At 35.2% G+C, this 14,031-nt stretch overlaps 1 protein-coding gene across 5 annotated transcripts in view; it reads left to right on the top strand.

Annotated features, from left to right (window-relative positions):
• ZZZ3 (zinc finger ZZ-type containing 3) overlaps nt 1-14,031 on the top strand; it is a 95,404-nt gene that overhangs the window by 25,673 nt on the left and 55,700 nt on the right. The gene's annotated exons all lie outside the window — the stretch shown is intronic.

Genomic DNA, 14,031 nt, shown 5'->3' with positions numbered 1-14,031 from the left:
TTGGATAAAATATTTATCTTTTTAAGGCTCAGTTTTCTCATGTGTAAAATGGGAATAAAACCTACATAGGTTTTTGAGAGTTTTAAATGAGATAATACATATAAAGTATAGTGCCTGGCATATTGGACATACCAATAAAGGTTAAAATCATCATTATAAACATCTATTGATTATGCACTGTGTACTGGGGTACTTTATATAAATTATTTTGTTTAATTCACAGGACAATTCTGTGTGTGAGTACTTTCTCCCAATTTTACAGATGCAGAATTAGTATTAGAAGTTGATTGATCAGGGTCACATAACTAGTATAAGTGATTTAGTTTGGATTGGAACCTAAAATTTTTTTGTTTTCCATTATACTCAGATGCCTTTCAAATATGTGCTGTAGCCATATTTTTACCATTTAGACAAATCACCTTTGATTGATACATTTACTGAATTTTTCAAAGACTGAATTTTGTGTATTTCCATAGTTTTCAAATATCTTCTATTGCAGGATTCCTAGGTTTCTTTAATCTGCTCAATAGGTCAGAGCTTCTACTACAAAAAGAAACATGTTTTGTTGACATATAATTAAGAATAGTTAATGGTTGGTTAACAAACCACTAGACTTGAGTTTTGCTGAATTAACTATGTATTACAGAGTAACTTTAGATTTCACATCTGGAAAGGGAAAAAATATTCTTTGATTTTATTCTCTTTTTGTAACAAGCTTACTTCAAGTTAAAGTGCAAAACTCAAATGACTTTATAGCCAAGGAAAAAGGTCAAAAGACCCAGAAGTGAAAAAGTACCTAGCCTTAAAAATCTCTGGGTGAAGTTTTTTGATACTGAGTCTGGGGGAATAGAAGCAGACATTGTGTTCAAAGGAAATTTGGAGACTTTAAGGGTTTTTTTTCTCTCTCTTGATGCTGTCCTATTGTTGAACTTGGAAAACTAGTGGAGACCTTTAAAGTATTCTTAAAAGTACTTCCTACACGACAGGCTTTGACATTACACTCCATTGCTGTAAAATGGGCAGCATTCAAATAAACTCTTTCACTTGATGCTTTATATTTATTTCAAATTCATTTTTAAAATACCGTTTTTATGGAAACGTTTATGTATTTGGGACTCAAAGATTTTCTCTTGACAATCTGTGAAGTTGAATTTGCAAGTCACTGGAAAAATAAGATAAGGATTCATGAATTTATCAACAACTTGGATTTATCTTCTCTGTGGAGTTAGATATAGGTGTTTATGAAAGATAATTTTGGTGTATAGGTCATAATAACAACAGTCTCCCAAACTGTAATACTTCTCTTTAACTATTTTTTGTTGTATCTGAATTCAGTCTGTATAATTCTTTACTTTAGGCTTTTCTTTGACTAAACTGTTTCTTGCCTAGCCTCAATTTTAAAAATTTTAATAAAATCATTGGTTAGATGCACTAGTTACCCTTTTTCATAGTACTTAAAATAAATACTGCCTAAATAAAAGTTCATTCTTTTGTTACCTGAAATTTTCAGGATAGGAATGAATACTAAATTTTGAGAAGTGTGGAATTAATGGAAGTATCACATAAATCAGCATATAACTGAAATTCATAGAAAAAAATGGGAAATAGTCTTTGTTGGTTAGTGAGTTTGTAGCTTATAGAAAAATTGCTTCTAAATGGGTTTTTAAGACTCCATTTATCTCCTTTAATTCACTTATTTTTAATGTTTTTACTTTATTCAGTACTCCTTTGATCCACTAATATAAAATAGATTTGTTGAATAATATTTAGAAATGGGAGCCTGATAATTCTTTGTCTTTTTAATACTTATTTTTATATACAATGTCATAATATCAGTGTTAGTACACACTCAGTGGTTCCAAGTTATTGTTTTAATTAACAAAAAGTTTTAAAAAATTTTACATATAATTTCCAAGAAACGTTTTTGGGATCAGTGAAGGGTTGCCAACTTTTAATTTCGTTAGAAAAATGACATTAGGAAACTTACAGAAACCTCCTTTTACACCAGAGAAGAGTGACATCAATTCAGAATAAAGGAAGTCTTTAAATTGAGTAAATAAAATCTAGCTTTATGGAAAATGAAGTATATTTTCTGTATTTTATTCACCTCACTGAAGACCAGTTTTGCGGACCCAGTAGCTAAACATAGAGTTTGATTATGTTAATTCTTTTCAGGTTTTTGTCCCATTCCTCTTATGGTTTTTTGTCAATTTCTTGAATTGTCTCTTCTACCCTGGTACACGGACGTTGGTTCCTTCAGAGTTTTATCCAAAAACCTCTTCTAGTCTCCCTTACCTTGGTTGAATTAATTTGCTTTCACACCTTCAGCTGTAATTCATAAATTGTGCGTCTATGGACTATTCATGTTCTGAGAATTAGCCTGAGATCTTCTATTTCTAAAATGGAACAATACAGTTTTTTGCTAAGGGTTTTATTCTCTTAGATTTTTCTTTGAATTAATATTACAGCATTCATTTATATACTAATACCTTTACACTGTAAATCAGAGAAGCAAGTGAAATTACCTTCCTCACCCTTGTGCAGTGACATTACTGAAGTGCACATTATGTACCAAAAAAGGGAAAAGAAAGAATACGATGAACGATTGATAATGTGTCCGGGTGGGTGATTTGGATGACAGAGGAAAAGGAAATTTAAAAAGTTACTCTTAGGGTTTTGGTTTGGACAATAGCGTATTTTTGTGGTGTCATTCATTTAGATAAATAATTCTGACGGAGGAACCAGGTACTGGTATTGGTGCGGAAGGGAAGATGGTGAATTCCGTTTTGAACAAGTAGAATTTGAGTTTTTTGTAGATTCCAGCAAGCAGGCAGTTGGATATATGGAACTGAACCTCTGAAGGGAAATGTAGAAGCTGAGGTAGATTTAGGAGCCCTCAGCACTAGTAAAGTTACTGTGCAAGGATAAAAGAAAGCAGTAACAGAAAAGGGACTGGGACAGCACCTTGAGGAGTACTCCCTGAGCAGAGGAAGCGTAGTTTAAGAACCTCTCCTAAAGCCCACGTATAAGATACTAGTGCATTCTGTTGGGCTTGCCTTCAAAATCTGTTGCAGAGGATAATTTCTTACCACTTGCACTGATACCGCACTATTATTTCTCCTAGCAATAATAGCTTCTGAAATCACCCTCCATGTTTCTACTCTTTTGCTGTCTACACTCTGTTCTACACATAGCTGTCCAAATGATCATTTTACATAAATGTCAGATTATGTTACTGCCATCATTAAAATTCTCCAGTGGCATTCATTTCACTCAGAATAGAGTTCTTACTATGGCCTACCAGGCCCTACATGATTGCTATTTATGTGCTAGGTCAGTAGAAAATGCCTTGCTGACCACTTCATCATTTTTCATTGTCTTATCTTGCTTTATTTTTTGTAGCACTTCTCACCTGATGTAATTTATCTATATAGTTGTTTATACCAAATGTAAGCTTTGTGAAAGCAGGAGCTTTTCTTTACATTCCCAGTGCCGGAACAGTGCCAGGACCACAGTTGGTCCCAATTAATATTTATTGAATGAAAGAAAATGAATGACAATATTGGATGTTGTCACTTTTTTGCTTAAACTTTTATTTATTCTTGTCTTCCCATTGATCACATTCATTATTGTACTTTTTCTTGTTCCCTTCCCATTATGCTCTTGAGTTCACATTCACACAGCAGACAGAGTAATTTAAAAATATGTATCAGGAGTGGCCGGTTAGCTCAGTTGGTTAGAGCGCGGTGCTCTTAAGAACAAGGTTGCTGGTTCGATCCCCACATGGGCCACTGTGAGCTGCGCCCTCCACAACTAGATTGAAACAACTACTTGACTTGGAGCTGATGGTTCCTGGAAAAATACACTTAAATAAAAATTTAAAAAAATATATATGCGTGTATATATATATATATATATATATATATATATATATACACACACACACACATATATCATATTATTCCCCTCTTTAAAATTCTTAAATAGAATAAATAATCCAAACTAAATTAAAAATAAACAAGTTAAATTTTAAAAGTAAATAAAAACAAAGATCACATTCCCAGCATAGCTTACGAAGCCCTTCATGGCCTGGCAGCTGTCTGCGTTAAAGCTTATTTCCTGATGCTTTCTCCCTTGCCTGCTGCGGTCCAGCCTCACTGGCCTCATCCCTCTTCTTCTGATGCACTGAGTCTTTTTCTATTTCAGTGCCTCCATAGATACTGTTCTTCGTTTCTCAAACCTTCTTTCCCTTACTTATTTATCCTCCATGTTTACTCTTATTTTGAGTGATGTCCCAATAATAATGTCTATTGAATGTTTTCTAGGCAGCAGGGAAATGAAGAATAAGAGAGGCCTTGCTATAAAATAGTTTTGGTGCGTGGAAGAGACAAGTGAATAGATGAGTGAAGTAAGCAGTCATTTCAAACTCCCAGGGGGAGAGCCTGAGGATGGTGGGCAGGCTAGCTTGCCGGGCAGTCACTTCACCCTTGCCTTTAGCTAGAGTAGCTCACTTTCTTCTGTTTCTCCAGCATAGACTTTAAGCGTTCTTGCCTTAAAAAGTTTGAAAAAGACCACATATACTCAGTAGTATGATGAGATCTGTGCACAGAATTCCCTCAGAACACACAGCTTCTTGGAGGAGATGGTTGCACCTGATCTGTGACTGAAAGGGCAACATAAATGTTAGCTGAACAAAGGAAGGAAGATACGGAGGCAGAAGTAGTAGTTTTAATTCTTGACTGTTAAAAATCATCCTTGGAAATCTTAATAAAATATATACCTCTATGCTGCAATAATTCATCAAGCTATACACTAATAATTTGTGAACTTCTCTGTATACTATACTTTAATAAAGTTAAAAATAGTACTAAAGTGCCAGCCCGGTGGCTCAGGTGGTTAGAGCTCCATGCTCCTGACTCTGAAGGCTGCTGGTTCGATTCCCACATGGGCCAGTGGGCTCTCAACCACAAGGATGCCAGTTCAATTCCTCGAGTCCCGCAAGGGATGGTGGGCTCCGCCCCCTGCAACTAGCAACGGCAACTGGACCTGGAGCTGAGCTGCGCCATCCACAGCTAAGACTGAGAGGACAACAACTTGATGCTGAACAGCACCCTCCACACCTAAGATTGAAAGGACAACAACTTGACTTGGAAAAAAGCCCTGGAAGTACACACTGTTCCCCAATAAAGTCCTGTTCCCCTTCCCCAATAAAATCTAAAAATAATAATAATACTAAAGATGTAAAAAAGTTATACCCCTGCCCCCCAAAAAAATTTACAGCTGGACTCAATTACAGACCTATAGAATCAGAAACTCCTGTTTTTTTTAAGTGTCATAGATGATTCTGATACTTATCCATGATTGAAAACCTCTGTGATAGGAGATTGCAATTTAGATCCACTTGGCTGCTGGGAAGGATAGAGGAGAATTAGGAAGAGATGGAACGACCAGGTACAATTTGTACATCCCCATTAAGAAGCTTAGATTTTTACCTATATTCCTGGAAGGGTGTTTTATGTTTATTTTGGAATAGCTTTATTGAGGAACATTTCACTGTGCAATAATGTATACAATTTGATAAATTGTCCTGTATCTGTACACTGTGTAACCATCACTGCAGTCAGGATAATGAACATATTCATTCATCACCCCTCCAAGTTTCCATTTAATGATGTTTTGTAATCTCTTCTTACTGTTGCTCCCTTCTCCCCCACCCTGGCAACCACTGATTTCCTTTTGGTCGCTATAGATGGGGGTGTGAATGGTTGTCTTTTCTATATTTGTATAGATGATCTTATGGTTTTGTTTTTTAGTCCGTTAATACAGAGTGAATTGCATTGAATCAACCATATGTACATGGTTGCAGTTTTACATTTTGGGGATAAACATCATTTGATCATGATGTATTATCCTTTTACATATCGTTAGAATAGATTTGTTTAGAATTTTGCATCTATGTTCATGAAGAACATGGGTTTGTAGTTTTGTTTTCCTGTAATGTTTGTGTCTGGTTTTGGTATCAGAGTATTGTTGGCTTCATAGAATGAGTTGAGAAGTAATCATCTTCACTATTCTGGAAGAGTTTTAGTAGATTGTTATTTCTTCCTTAAATGTATGTAATCCTTACTATATTCAGAATTCGCTAGTGAAGCCTCTGGGCCTGGAGTTTTATTTGTTAGTAAGTTTTTCACTATAACTTCATTTTCTGTAGAGATATTTTATGTATCCGTTTCTGTTGGGGTGAACTTTGGTAGTTTGCAGTCTTTCAAGGAATTTGTCCTTTCATCTGTTTGATTTATAATCTTTTAAATAAAATAACCCTTTTAAAGTACACAATTCAGTGATTTTTAGTATATTCACAAAGTTGTGCAACCATCAAAAGTATCTAATTGTAGGCTACTTTCATCACTCAAAAGAAACCTCATACCTGTTAGCAATCACTTTCTACCCTCTCCCCCCTTCTCCAGTCTCTGCAACCACTAATCTCGTGTTTGTATCATGAATTTTGCCTGTCTGGACATTTCGTATAAATGGGATTGTATAATACGTGACCTTTTGTGACTGACTTCTTTCACTTAGCGTAATGTTCTTAAGATTTATCCCTGTTGTGGCATATATCCACACATCACTCCTTTTTATGACTGAATAATATACCACTGTAAACCACATTTTGTTTATCCATTCAGCAGTTTATGGACACTTGAGTTGTTTCCACTTTTTGCCTATTATGAATAATGTTGCTATGAACATTTGTGAACAAATTTTTATGTGAACATATTTCCTTTTTCTTGGGTACAGGCATACTTTGGAGATATTGTGGGTTCAGTACCAGATCACTGCAATAAAGCAAGTATCTCAGACAAGTAAATTGTAGTCTTTTTTGCTGGTGCAGGTCTTGCCTTCGATTTGTAAAAAATGCAACATCTCTTAAGTGCAATAAAGAGAAGCACAATAAAATGACGTATGCCTCGGGGTGGCCAATTAGCTCAGTTGGTTATAGTACCGTGGTGCTCTTGCAACAAGTTTGCTGGTTTGATCTCCACATGGGCCACTGTGAGCTGCGCCCTCCACTAGATTGAAACAGGTACTTGACTTGGAGCTGATGAGTCTTGGAGAAACACACACACACACACAAATGAGGTATGCCTGTATATATCTAGGAGTGGAATTTCTGGATCACATGGTAATTCTATGTTTAATTTATGGAGGAATTGCAAATTTTTCCAAAGCAACTGGAAAAATATTGGTATATTCCCACCATTGGTATATTCCCACCACCAATGTATGAGGGTACCGATTTCTCCCTATCTTTGTCAACACTTGTTTATCTTTTTATTATATTCATCCTTCTGGATATGAAGTGGTACCTCACTGTGGTTTTGATTTGTATTTTCTTGATGGCTAATAATGTTGAGCATCTTTTCATGTGCTTATTGGCTATTTGTGTATCTTCTTTGCAGAAATAACCTGTTTAAGTCCTTTGCCTGTTTTTAATTTAGGTAATCTTTTTAAGCTGTAAAGGTTCTTTATAAACAGATGATTGGCAAATATTTTCTTTCATTCTGTGGGTTACCTTTTCATTATCTTGATAGAGTTCTTAGAAGCACAAAGGTTTTAATTTTGATGATTCCAATTTATCTGTAATTTTCTTTGGTTCCTTGCTTTAGATTTTTTAATTGTGGTAAAATATACATAACATAAAATTGACCATTTTAACCATTTTAAAGTGTATAGTTCAGTGGCATCAGGTACATTCACATTATTGCGCAACCATCACCACTATCCATTTCCAGAACTTTTTTCATTTTGCCAAATACCCATTAAATAAGACCTTTTCATTTCCCCCTTGCCCTACCACCGTTCTACTTTCTGCCTCTATGAATTTGACTACTCTAGGTACCTCATATAAGTGGAAGCATATACTGTGTTTCCCCGAAAATAAGACCAAGTCTTATATTAATTTTTCCTCCATTACGGCTTACGTTCAGGGGATGTCTTATTTTTTCATGCACAACAATCTACATTTATTCAAATACAGTCATGTCATCTTCTGGAACATCATCATCAATGTACTAAATGTGTCCGTCTGGCTGAGATCTTAACTGGGGCTTATTTTGGGGGTAGGTTTTGTTTTCGGGAAACCACGGTAGTATTCGTCCTTGTGCTTTTAGGTTCATATGTAAGGAACTATTGTCTAATCCAAGATCATAAATATTTATACTTCTGTTTTCTTATAAGAATGTTATTTTAGCTCGTACACATAGGTCTTTGATTCATTTTGAGTTAATATTTGTATATAATGTGAACTAGGGGTTTGACTTTCTTTTTGCATGTGGAAATTTAGTTTTAGCATCATTTGTTGGAATGATTGGTCTTTCCCATTGATCTGTTTTGGACCTTTGTTGGAATAGTTCTCTTTTAAGTGTAGAATCTATAGTAATGTTACTTCTTTCTTTTGTAATATTGGTAATTTGTATTTTTTTCCTGATCGGTCTCACTAAAGATTTATCAATTTTATTGTTTTCTCTTGAAGAACCATTTTTTTAGTTTATTAATTTTTCTCTATCTTCTATTTTTCTGTTCCTATTTCTTTTTATATGGGTTATATTATACTTTTTCTAGTTTCTTAAGGTAGAAGCAGACATCATTGACTTGAAACCTTTTTTCTTATCTAATATGTGTTTACTGCTATAAATTTCCTGGTAGGTACTTAAGTACTGCTTTTGTTGCATTTTACAGATTTTAATATGCTGTGTTTTTATTTTCATTCAGTTCTATTTTCTAATTTCTCTTTTGATATCTTTGACTCATGGGTTGTTTAGAAACATGGTATTTATTTTGAGACATTTGGGGATTTTTTAGATATATTTTTATTATTGATTTCTAATTTAATTCCATTGTGGTCGTAATTTATATGATTTGTATCCTTTAAAAGTTACTGTTATTCTTTCCAAAGTAACTTATCTCCTTCCTTCCTATGGTTAGTTTAGGGTTCATAGTATTTATACATCTTTAAATTATTACAGTGTATTATACCACTTCATATGTAGTATGAGTCTTTACAATATTGTATTTTCCCCCACCTGGCTGTTGTGCTGTTATGTTTTACTTTCATGTATGTTATAAACTTCACAATATTGCTGTCTTTTTTGCTTTAAATAGTCAGTTATCTTTTAAAGAGATTACAAAACTAAGGGGAGAAGTCTTTTATATTTATCCTCATTTACCATTTCTGGTGCTTTTAATTCCTTTGGGTAGATCCAGACTTCCATCTAGTATCTTTTTCCTTCTGTCTAAGGAACTTCCTTTAATATGTCATCTAGTGAATGTCTGTTGGTGATGAATTCTTTTAACATTTGTAATTCTAAATTATGTTTATTTTATCGTACTTTTTGAAAGATATTTTCTCTGGCCATCATTTTACTAAAGATAAACTTCATTGTCTTGAGTCTTGTGTTGTTTCCAGTGAGTAGTCTGCTCTCAGTCTTATTTTTCTTACTGTGTACGTAATGTGTCATTTTTCTCTAGCTGCTTTTAAGATATTCTTTTTATTACTGGTTTAAAGCAACTTGGTTATGATGTGACGTACTGTAGTTTTCTTCATGTTTCTTGTGCTTGGGTTTATTTAGTCTCTTTGATCTATGGGTTTATAATTTATATTAAATTTGAAAAATGTTAGGCATTACTTTTTCAGACTTTTTTTTGTGCTTTTTGGCACTTCACTCACTCATGTACATAGTAGGCTGCTTGGTGTTGTCCCATAGCTCATGCTTTTGCTTTTTTTTCAGTCTTGTTTCTCTGTTTTGTGTAGTTTCTATTCCTATGTCTTTCTGTTCATTGGCATTTTCTTTGCGGTGTCTAATCTGTTGATAATCCCAATCAGGATTTTTCATTAATAGAAAGTCAATTTGTTTCATAAAAAAATATTTCATATCTCTACTTAACATGCTCAATTTTCCATTTACTTTTTCGAACATATGAGCTACAGTCATAATATCTGATTTAATGTTCTTGTGTGATGAATCTGTCATGTGTGGTCCTTTTCTGTTTAATTTTTCTCATTATGGGTGGTATTTTCCTGCTTCTTTGCATGTCTGTTAATTTTTGATTGGATGCCAGGCATTGTCACTTTTTCCTTGTTTGGTTCTTCAAGTTTTTGTATTCTATTAATATTCTTCAGTTTTGTTCTGGGACACAGTTAAAAGTTCCTTGAAAATGGCTTTATTTTTTTGAGGCTTGCTTTTAATTTTTGTTAGGTGGCACCAAAGCAGTCTCTAGTCTGGAATTCATTTTGTCTCACTACTGAGGCAATGACCTTCTAAGTACTTGATGTCCTGTAATTTTGAGATTTTCTTCTCTCATTGATAGTTATACTGTGTCAGCCATGGGTACTGGTATGCTAGAGCTTGTGTGAGCCAGTTAAAAATGTCAGGAAAGTTTGTGAGCTTGTTTAATTCTTAAGTAAATTAAGCCATGTAAGCTTATAATTTAATCAGTTATATTAAGAGCAAAGATAATAAATGCTCCAAACTCATTACCTTCTAATTATATTGCTACATATTACTATTTTTGTGCTCTGGTGGTAATTTACATCTACTGTATCACTTCCCAACTTTGTACTCAGTGATATCACTTGACAGCTTGAAACTGGCCATGAGTGGGCATATTCACACCAGGAATTGTTAGGGATACCAGGACCGGAAAGAACCCAAGCAGCACTCAGAGAGTTAGGAAGGTCAGCTTTATTACTCCGGCGGGCTCAGCGGGATCCTTCCCAAAGACTGAGCCCCTAGCAAGGTTTTGAACAGATTTTTATGGGTTGGGGACTTTCTTGGGTTGCGGAAGGGGTAGGTGTCTGGTGATTGCCTCCGGGTGGTGGCTTAGAGGGGGTTATGCGGACGTGGGCTGGGGCTTAGGCTGGGGACTTCTCTCTTAGCTCGGGCCACCATTTTACGTCAGTTTCTCCCATCAGAATTGGTAAACCAGGAACTGCAAACCACTAACTGCCGCCCGTTGTTACACATTTTCCAGCATACCCCTGACTATGGGTATCTTTCCCTATACTCCTTATGGGTGGGTTTCCAGGCCTTTTCCAGGCCTTGGATACACAGGCCTTGGATACAATTTTTTGTATCCAAGCCAGGCCTTGGATGCAAAGGCCTGTAATACTCAGCTTGCAATACTCAGCTTAAGACTTGAGGGGGATCTCTGCACATCTTCTGAGGTCTTACTACAACTCCCTCCTCTCTGGTACAGTGTTCTGGGGAACCTAGCAACTTTGTTCTCCCCATACTCCTCAGTTCTTAGGGAGACAGCTGTGCTTTGCCTGGGATCACCCTCCTTGCTCTGTAGCCTGGAAACTCCAAGCAGTAAGCTGGGGCAATTAAAAGCTTTGCTTTATGTTCCTCTTTCACTGATCACTGTCCTATCACTGTCTGAAAAACACTTTCGTACATTTTGTCCAGATTTTTAGTTGTTTCTAGAGGGAGCACAGATCTCGTTCCTGTTACTCTGTCTTGGCCAGAAGCAGAAGTCCCTTGGAAGGGGATTAGTTAGGAAGAGTGACATAGTGTGCATTTTAGGCCACTCTGTACACCATGCACTTATAAGGGACAAGACTTTAAAGTAGAGGGACCAATAACAAGGCAGGTGGGTTAGTGCAGGTGATGAGGCCTAAGGTTGGTCGTGGTTGATGATACTAGAGAGGTGGGGAATGATTTGAGAAATATGTAGGGGGAAGAATCTAGTGCAGGCTTTCTAAAAGGATGGATCATGATCCATTTACATCTGAATCACTGTAGTTGATGAAATGAAGATTCTGTGCCCTGCCCCAAGCTTATTGAATCTGAGTTTCTAAGGATAAAGTTTAGAAATTTGCATTTTAAACAAGTACCTAGGGTAATGCTTACAACTAAAGTCTCAGAAGAAACTGATGCAGTTTTTTCAAAATATGATCCTTATCCTTGGGGAGTCTCCAATAATAGAATTGGGGATGACTTGAAGTGCTTAATTAAAAATAAAGATTTATGCATGCATGTCCAGAACTGCTGACTGTGAATTTCTGGGGTGTTTGGTATCAGAAATTTCGTAGGGACACTAAAGTTTGAAAACCAATAAACTAAAGTACTTCACAGACATAATCTCTTTTGAGCTTCACTATAACCCTGAGAAGTAGTAGGCAGGTATTATGTCTCTGCTTTTATAGATGAAGAAATGAAGGGTAGTAACATAAAGTTGTTTGCTTATGGTCAAACAGTTATTATTGGAGGCAGGGAATCATTCTTCCATCTCCTTCCACCAAATTAGATGCTCCTTCTGCTCCTTTGCTGTTGACATTGAAATACACTTATGATGTCTAAAGTTGGTAGAAGGTATTCAAGACCCTGGACCTGTGGCTTCAAACAATTTAGGGAGCCAGAAAAATGTGCTCTTTTTTGGTCACACTTTGTACCAATTAACAATTCAGTTCCGCTTTCTATGGCAAGGAACTGTGATAAGCTTAATTGTCTGGGAAGAGTGTTTCTGTCTTTGACCTTTATCACAAATGCTTTTTACAACCAACTGACTGAGTATTCCTGTTTCTTTTAAAATCATTTAAAGATATAGTACAGTGCACATATTTAATATTTTCACTTATAACAACTGAAGAATTTGGTACTAAAGATGAGTCTATAGGATAACCTTTGCTTTGAGTTTTTTTCCAAGGTTTTATAAAACTAAAAAAAATTTAGTGCCTTTTATAATTTAGGCTGTGTTTAGCTTAGACTTCACAATTTTATTTTTATAGTAAGTTGCATGGCTTATAACTTTGCTATATCACTAGAACTGATAATATTTTCTAGTGAGATTTCCTGTAGTCTTTTGAAGTGATCTCATATGTGCCATGAATCTGAGATCCTGTAATCTATTCAACACAGTGATACCAGTGTTAGACTGCAAGCAGTAGGAAAAGTAATTCTTTCAGTCAAGATTAGTTTTTGGATTTGCTTTTGGAATTCTTGAATAGTCAATGAATTTTATTAGTATGTGAAAACAAGCAAAGCTCTGTGGCAAGGAATAAATAAGAAGGCCTTAGCAGTAGGGTTTAAATGGTCTGTTTTCCATTTTGTATGCTTTTTAAAAGATGAAATAGCTGTTTTTTAAACTTCTGAAAGTAAGTTACTATAGTTAAATAAGTCAATAAAAATTTATTTTGTAGGTTTTCACAATTCAGAGTAGTTTATCTCTTCCAGAAAGCATGTGGCATTTGTGCAGAATGCTTACATTTGAAATGTATAGTGAATGAAATGAAAACTGCAGTGCAGGGAATATGAATTTTGGCTAGTTTACCTTCCTTGCTTGTTACAAGAGCATTTATAGCAACTTTAAAATTTAGAAATACTTAAAACTGTTAATTTTTTTTAATGGCATTACTGAAAGTCTTTTTTAACATTGCAAACAAATGAATTAGAGACTTGTTTTCAGTGTTTGAGGATAGATATCAGTTTTTTTTGCTATTTATTTTTTCCTCCAATTAAAAAAATCAAGATGTAATTGACATACTAGTTTCTATTCTGTTGTAATGAAAGCTTTCACTGAGAAGATCTGGCAGGTTGACAACTCCAATAACACATTTTATTCACAAAACAGTGTGAGGCTATCTGCATTTTCTGGGTAGATTTTTACTTTTTATTTGGGATAGTACCCCATGGTGAACCATTTTGGAATGCCATTCATAGGTTTTTTTCTTTTATATATATGAATAAGTATTTTTTGTAGCTCATTTTTTTTCCTACTAATAAACTGGTAGAAATGACCTAAAGATTTTTTGTTTTGTTTTGTTTTTTTTACTTTTAAATTTATTTTACACGTGTTTTTCCAGGACCCATCAGCTCCAAGTCAAGTAGTTGTTTCAGTCTAGTTGTGGAGGGCGCAGCTCACAGTGGCCCATGTGTGGATCGAACTGGCAACCTTATTAATAGCACCGCACTCTAACCAACTGAGTTAGCCGGCCGCCCCCTAAAGTTTTATATAATGCTTTTCTTCACGGTT

Source organism: Rhinolophus sinicus, linkage group LG06, assembly GCF_036562045.2.
Source record: "Rhinolophus sinicus isolate RSC01 linkage group LG06, ASM3656204v1, whole genome shotgun sequence".
Taxonomy (NCBI): Eukaryota; Metazoa; Chordata; class Mammalia; order Chiroptera; family Rhinolophidae; genus Rhinolophus; species Rhinolophus sinicus.
This window is presented reverse-complemented; position numbering and strand designations above follow the sequence as displayed.